Below are 6,230 nucleotides of genomic sequence, written 5' to 3'. Positions count from 1 at the left end.
ACCTGCATATCTTTGGACTGTGGGAGAAAACTCACACAGACACAGGGAGAATGTGCAAACTCCACACAGGCAGTCAACTGAGGCTGGAATCGAATCTGGGTCCCTAGTGCTAACCACTAAGCCACCGTGCCACCCCTGCATTGCATGATTGATGAGTGTAAGCCCTTCTCAAAGGCAGATCCAAGTATAAAATGGGACCTTGGTGAAGCTTCTGTGTCTGCATTCCAAACTAGTATCCGATAGTAAAGGACTGAAATCTTTGAAATTTAATTTTAAAAGGTATGTCTGGGTAAATCCAGCAATAATAAATAAGTTGCTATGAAACAAAACCATCTCATTAAACTATTCTAACACAATTGCAAGAAGAAAGTGAAACCAATAATTTAAACCTCTGTTAACTCTTGTCAGAAAGATTTGTAGATTATGGACAGCAGAGCAATAGTGTGTGTGCAGTGAAGCATGTCAATCAGCAGCAGCTTCCAGATGCATTCATCACATTCATCCATAATATACAACCACAACCATAAAGATCTATGGGAAGTATTTTGTAAACCCAGCTCACAAGAGAGGCTGTAACAGTCCTTCGGTGTGCTTTCACCCAACCCTCCACCTACTCCCAACTGTGTATGGCGCATGAAAGGTCTAAGGTTGCCTGCCCATCCCTTTGCACACCCTCTGAATATGCAACCCCGCTGCCCGCCCCCAAGGCCCCCACACAGCCCAACACCCACCACAATGAATGAGCAATGGTGTTGTAGTGGTAAAATTACTAAATTAGTAATCTAGGACACCAAGATAATCTTCTGGGGCATTTGTGCAAATTCTACCATGGCAGTTGATGAAATTTGAATTGAATGAACAGCTAGTCTAATGGTCACTACATAACCATTGTCAGTTGTAATAAAAACCCATCTGGGTCACTAAAGCCCTTTGGAGAAAGAGACCTCCCATCCTTACTTAGTCTGGCCTACACGTGACTCCAAATCTCCAGCAATATGGTTGACTCTTAACTAACCTCTCAGGATAGGTTGGGCAGTAAATGCTGACCTAGCCAATTACACCCACATCAATATGATGTAATGATATTAGAATAGAAAACATTTTGATATCTTCTGTAGGTCAGACCTTATCTTACGCTCTTTTTCCATGATATATCCCAGGAAGGCAGAGGTACATTCCGAGGAAAATTCACATTTCATTAATAGTAAGCCCATGAGTCTGCAGGCACCATAACATCATGTGTATCTTATGGTCATCTATTTGAGCACCTCATTGTGTATTCATGTGCTGTCCGTAACATATAACTCCATCCACCGTTGTTAGTATATATTGAACATGTAACAAGCTAAGCTTCTAAGTTCAGGCTATCTACTTGTACAACAAACAGCCTATCTAGAATATGTTTGTGTGAGGTACGATAGAAAATATGTTTCACTTAGCAGATGATAATAAAAGATCTGGTTTGTTTGGCAACCACATTGCAGTTCCATCGAAATACCTAAGACAGGGATGGGGAACTAACAGCCTTAAGGCCTCATGCGGCCTTTTGGGGTACTAGTTGCGGCCTTCTGCCTATTTGCCCGCAAATACTAAATCCATCTTTTTAAATCTGTGCACCATTTTAAAAATTTTTACTGGTAACCCAGTCGTGTCAAAAACTAAGAGAACAGAGTATTCAATGAAGAATGGGAATTGCAGTATTACGTAGTTGCTGTGAAAGCTAAAATGACATGTTTGCTCTGTGACACCATAACTGCAACAGTGAGGAAATACAGTGCTTATCAGCATTATGCAACCCACAAATACGCTAAACTGGAAGGAGAATCCCAAAAGTTTGCAGTTAAGGAAGTGAAAAATCAAAATCAGCAGCAGTAAGTATTTAAAATGGTGTCAGGAAAAGGGACTAACATCATTGAAAGCAATTTATAAAGTAGCATATATACTGTACTTGGAAGAAGAGGTCAGCCATTTAGCGATGTGGAAGTTGTAAGATGCTTAGTTTCAGATAAGGTTAATAATTACAAACAACTACCTCTTTCATGAAGGATCGTAACTGATCAGTAACATGAATTCGTCCTCAATGTAATAGAACAACTTGTTACAATATGCCGAAGCGAAGACATTTATTATTCTATTGCCTTGGATGAATCCATTGACATTACTGACTCAGCGCAGGTGTTATTTTTTGTTCGTGTTATAACTGCGGATTTTCATTGCCACGATGAGTTACTAGCTTTGGTACCCTTACGATGAGGACATGTGGAATTGACATCTTCGCTGTCTTCAAAGAAAAATGTCACAAAGCAAAACTAAATTTATGTAATTTAGTAAGTGTATGTACAGACAGTGCACCTTCTATTAGAGGAAAATGTGAAGGATTTGATCTGCTACTGCAAAAAGAAGTGCCAGATTCAGATACATTGTTTTCCTTTCATTGTCCTTTGCATCAACAGAATCTGTGTCAAATCTACTGTTTTAAGCAACACATTAAAGAAAGTTATAGGTATTGTAAGCTACGTTCGAGTAAATGCATCACGGCATTACTAATTTAGCAACTTGCTTCAGCTTGATGATGAAACGCTCAGTATGGATCTGCCATATCATTCAAAAGTGCACTGGCTGTCAAAAGGACAAATACTTTTCAAACTTTTACTTCTGCAAAAAAACCCACTCTTTTTGAGGAAGTGAATGAAATGTGAATTGTCAAAAAAGTATTCCTGCAGAAATGTTACATTTTTGTGTGACATAATGTCAAAGCAAAATGATCTGAATTTTTTTTGCAAGGTAAAACTAATTTTATATACGATATGTGGCTAAAATTCCAGGCATTTCGGCCTTTTTCAAAACTCTCCTTACCTGACTGGAACTTTCAACCGAACACTTTCCTGAACTGGCAAAGCTAATTAATGAGCAGGATACAAGCAAATCATTAAGGAAATGCGCTGTGAAAGAATACACAACTCTTCTAGACTCACTGATTGAAGAATCTAATGAAAGGTTTGAAGATTTTGAGAAACTAGCTTTTCAACCATACCTGGTTGATGCCTCCAAACACCTGATGACTTACGAATGGAATTGATTGAGCTCTCAGAAGATAATATCGTGAAGTCTCTATTTGATGATAAGAAGGGTCCCATTGAAATATGAAAAAATGCTGTTGAATATCCACGTCTGTTTTGAATGCTGTCTTGTTTGGCACAACCGACTGTTGTGAATCAACGCTTTCATGTGTGACACAAATTAAAATGTGCTTAAGATCTCAGATGATGGATATTCACCTGGAGGACCAACTCCAGCTGCAGTCAATGATGTTGGAACCAAATATCCGATTCCTATCGCGCAATAAGCAATCTTTAAAATTTGTGAGAAGATTAATACTATAAGCAATCTCAAAAAGGTCATTAGATAGTTTTTCACTTATTAGTTCCATTGTCAAATTTGCCAAACAAATAAATGTATCTTTGCTGAATTTTTATTTTGTTTAAAGTCCTCATGTAATAGCAGGTTTAATTAAAATTAATAAACATGTTGACAAAACTATAACATTTTGTTGTATATGTTAAATTCTCAGCATGTGGCCTAATAGGATTTTGGTTAACTAAAATATGGCCTTCCAATGTAAAAAGGTTTCCCATCCCTAACTTAAAGTATGGAAACTCCTGACACAGTGAGTACCATGTGTCTAATTTACAACAAAGGTCACTTTTGGGATGATCAGAGACCACCTATCAGTCCACCCAAGGTACTTGGACACATTGCTGGGATGGAATGAACCAGCTCCCACTCTGGTTTCAAGTGGACCCCTGACAAAGGTAATTACAGGCACTTCAATAAACTTCGAGAATTTGAATGCTGCAGGGTATGCCTTCCAGTAGAAAACATCTCGAGTGGGAGTAAACTTGACAACAACCCTGCAAGAGTCAGTTCGAGTCATTTGTCAACCAATTTCGAACAAACTTGTTAAAACGAGCCATGAAAGATTGCAGCTAGAAATGTGAGACTAAAGCAATCATAACAAAAAATGACTTATCAGATAATTTCTTCAAATGTGGCTTTTCACCGAAAACATCGGCATCAAACCTGAGAATCAAATAACTGGGAATCTGCCCAATGAAATGATAGCAATCTGAGTACCACACATAATATTTATATCATCTCACTGTGCCCTCCACTGTCTTTCCATCTGATAAACAGAGAGAGGCATAAGCAGTCAATTAACATTGTTCATTCATGCAAGGAAGCCAAGGTTCATGAAGTGCTTCTGGACAAGTTCAATCCTTGGTCTGGTGCTGTTCCCAGTTAGATTGACTATAAGGTTCACAGTTGGTTTCCTGTGAGCTAGATCAGAGTGAGAGGCTGTACAAATCAGTCCGAGATCCTAGTCAAATCGATATTCAGTGACTCCAGCCGGAAGGAGGCATTACATGAAATGAAAACAAAATTGGGTTCATATGGTACGGTTTAAAAAAAAGGAAAAGCTCAGCTAGGAAATTACATTTGCATAACGATTTTCATGACTACGGGATACCCCAAAACACTTCACTGCCAATGAAACACTATTGAAGGACATTATTAACTGCAGTGCTTAGCTTTGCTGCTCCTCTCCCTTGTAAAACTGCTGTCTTTTGTGTACAGCTGTCAATGTTTTTTGTAAACTGTGTTTTGTAATTTGTTTAATAAAAAAAAATTAACTGCAGTGCTTCAAAGAGTGGACTCACTTTTACATTCCAATGAAGAATTAGGGGTAACAGATGCTGGCCTAGCCAGCAATGCATACATCCCACAAAAATATGAAAAATATAGCCCAAATATTCTGAGGAGGAGAAATTATACCCGATTCTGAGTTCTCTCATTTGTTGGATGCTAACCTGGAATTAAGAGTCTAATGATGACCATGAAACCATTGTTGATTGTCAGTAAAGTCGCATCTGGTTCACTAATTTCTTTTGGTGAAGGAAAATGCCATCCTTACCTGGTCAGGCTGACATGTGACTCCAGACCCACTACAATGCGGGTGACTCATAACTGCCCTCTGGGCAATTAGGGATGGGCAATAAATGCTGGCCTGGCCAGCAGCACCCTCATCCTGTGAATGAATAAAGTAAAATTGACTAAGTTTCTGGGTTTTGATGCTCAAAAGAGATGAACACAAACATGCAAATGACTCTTGATGTATCATTTTTAGATCATTTGCTACTCAATTTATCCTATGTTAATTGTAGTTATCGTTTTCAGCTAAAATGGATCAGCTTTCTGAATCTTATCAGTGTCCTACTATCACTTTGCTGTCTTGCCTTATGAGTAGGAGTGTCTCGGTTTTTGAAGGCTTTTTTTTTAAAAACAAGGTTACCAAACAATCTTTGTGAAAGAATATCCCAACACCTGCTCCACACACTCTGCCATTTGAGGATGTCACGGTTGTCTCGAACCATCATCTGCACTAATTAAAACTTGGAGTAACAACATATGTTCCCCACTGGCAAGATGTAACACAAGCTCAGTCCCCCAGCTGGAGTTGGAGATCAAAGAAGAATGCCTTAGATAAATTTATTTCAGAAGATATAAATTCTGGGTCTCCAACACCAACTTCTTGAAATGAGCATCCTTAGAAGGAAAAGTAATTTATTTTATATATGTACATAGGATGTGGGCATCACTGACCAGTGCCAACACTTTTTGGCAATCCCTTCAGCTGCCAACCACATTTTTGGGTGGGTCTGGAGTCAGATGTAGGCCATACCAGGTAAGGTTGAAAGATTGCCTTCCCTGGAGGACAGTTGGGTTTTTAACTATAATGGAGTAGAAAGTGAGGTCTGCAGATGCTGGAGATCAGAGCTGGAAATGTGTTGCTGGAAAAGCGCAGCAGGTCAGGCAGCATCCAGGGAACAGGAGAATGGACGTTTCGGGCATAAGCCCTTCTTCAGGAATGGGGAAAGTTTGTCCAGCAGGCTAAGATAAAAGTTAGGGAGGAGGGACTTGGGAGAGGGGCATTGGAAATGTGATAGGTTGAAAGAGGTCAAGGTGAGGGTGATAGGTCAGACTGGGGTGGGGGCGGAGAGGTCGGGAAGAAGATCTCAGGTTAGGAAGGCGGTGCTGAATTCGCAGGTTAGGAAGGCAGTGCAGGTTAGGAAAGCTTCCCTCATTCCTGAAGAAGGGCTTATGCCCGAAACGTCGATTCTCCTGTTCCCTGGATGCTGCCTGACCTGCTGCGCTTTTCCAGCAACACATTT

Source organism: Chiloscyllium plagiosum, unplaced genomic scaffold (assembly GCF_004010195.1).
Source record: "Chiloscyllium plagiosum isolate BGI_BamShark_2017 unplaced genomic scaffold, ASM401019v2 scaf_7015, whole genome shotgun sequence".
NCBI lineage: Eukaryota > Metazoa > Chordata > Chondrichthyes > Orectolobiformes > Hemiscylliidae > Chiloscyllium > Chiloscyllium plagiosum.
Note: the sequence above shows the minus strand (reverse complement) of the source record.